This window comes from Triticum dicoccoides, chromosome 7B (genome assembly GCF_002162155.2).
Source record: "Triticum dicoccoides isolate Atlit2015 ecotype Zavitan chromosome 7B, WEW_v2.0, whole genome shotgun sequence".
Taxonomy (NCBI): Eukaryota; Viridiplantae; Streptophyta; class Magnoliopsida; order Poales; family Poaceae; genus Triticum; species Triticum dicoccoides.
Window position 1 is genome coordinate 173,927,841 of NC_041393.1, and position 2,058 is coordinate 173,929,898.

The following is a 2,058-nucleotide window of genomic DNA, read 5'->3' on the forward strand; positions in this document are numbered from 1 at the left end:
GACGTTGGAGAGCACAGAGGGAGGCGGTTGCAGGAGCGGCCCGAGCGGCAGAGCTCAGCGGGCGCGCGGTCGCGGGACAGAGGTTAGGCGCGGGCGTAGTGAGGGCGCCAAGAAGGGACGCGGTTTGCGGGCGCGCGCGTCGGACGTGGCCGGCGCTACATGGGCGCGACCGGCGCATGGCCACAACGGGGTGAGGCGTGGGGTGTGGTGGACGCATCGGGGCAGAGGGGGAAGAGGAGGACGAACGGCAGCTCACCCCCGTTGCAGGGAAACGCCGGTGAGGCTCGGAGGAGCCGTGGTTGAGGAGGAGGTCGAGGACGGCGCAGTGATGAGGACGAGGCGGCGGGGCAACGTCGGGACGAGGTGGCGGGGAGCAGCGATGACGCGGCGTCGAGGCTCGGGGCACCGCGGGGTCGAGCCCCCGATTCAGCTCGGGTCAAGGGGGCGGGCGCCTATGCGGCAGGCGAGACGGAGCAGGCTACGGGGCGGCGTCGGGAATGGGCACTGGCGTCAGGGCGCGAGGCAGCGCGGGATGGGGTCCTCCCCGATCCAGATCCAGGCGAGTGTGTGGGGGAGACGAGGGAGAGAGTGGGGTTCGTGGGGGGAGTGGGGATAGTGGTTAGGGTTTCTGTCGGGTGGGTGCAGCGGCCTTAGTAGGCCAGAGAGATGGGTGGCCGGTCCGGTGGCCGGTTGGGCCAGGGTGGGCCTTGCCCAGCTGCCAGCTGGACCGAGAGGCCCGGGGAAGGGGGGTTCTCTCTTTCTCTTCTTTTTTATTGAAAAATAGAGATAGAAAAATGACTATTTAGGGTAACCAAAAGAGCTGAGAGAATGTGGGACTTAGCCTATTAAATAGTTTGCATCTTCAGGCGGTGCCACAAAAAGTTTTGGAGGCCAAAGGAATCTATTTGCATTTTTCACAAATAAAATAGCACTTTAAAATGCTGAAATTGCATTGTAATAATTGCTACAGTCCATCTTAGCTCTTAGGTGATGTTGTTTTCCTTAACAATTAAATGTTATGGAATTTTGGCTAAATGATGAACTATTTTGCAGCAACTTTGGTGGAACTCCATATTTCACTTGCAAATAGAATTTCATTTCAAAGTGGAATTTCAAATGATATTTGAATTGAAGTTGATCAATCACTGTTTAGCAAAACAATCTGCTTTAATCACAGTGGTTTACTGTAGCATGACACTGGGGGTGTTACAAATCTCCTCCACTACAAGAAATCTCGTCCCGAGATTTAAGTGGTGAAGTTAAGAGTAACTTCGAGAGAACTGACCCTTATAAGGTTAATTATCTGGTGAACAATTCAGGGAATGAGGAAGAAGTATCTCTCGAGTTGAAACTTAATTAACATCGAGAGCAAAGTATGAAGGTACAATAAGAAATTTCAAGCGAATGGACAAACGATTGATACCTGAACAAAGTGTGAGGAGGGGGTTCAAAGCATCGGGAACAGATCATCTCTCGAAAGGTGGCTCGTGACATGATACGAAGCCAAATGCAAGAATATTTCAGAGTCAAAGATATACAGGAGAGTCAGGTTCCGATCATGTGGAACTATGGGTTATGAGCCCACCATGTGGGTTAAAAGTAGAAAGGGGGCCGATAGCAAGGCATGTCAAATGATAGATTGTCAGTTATGTTGCCAACAATGTTGGTACCAAGGGCGAGGGATGAAGAGAACTATTTCCCTGCTCGTTGAACGAGGCGGACCAATAGGCAAAGTTCTCATCCATCGGTGGTTACCGGAATGCCAACAGCAATGATAACAAGGTCTTACTGAAAAATTGTACACCGAGGTGTTTACATAAGCAGGAAACTATTACTGCTTAGATCATATAGATCACAAGAATAGGTTAAACAAAACAATGGAAAGGAAGATGTGGTTATTAGTTTAACCAGACCAATGGAAAGGAAAAGGTGTTTATACAAAAGTATTAGAGTATATGCTTCCCATGAACAAACAGAGCATGATATACATGACAAGACATCAAGTACTTATCCATTTAGTTAATGGGGCAAGGAGAATCATGATGTTTACTCATACAG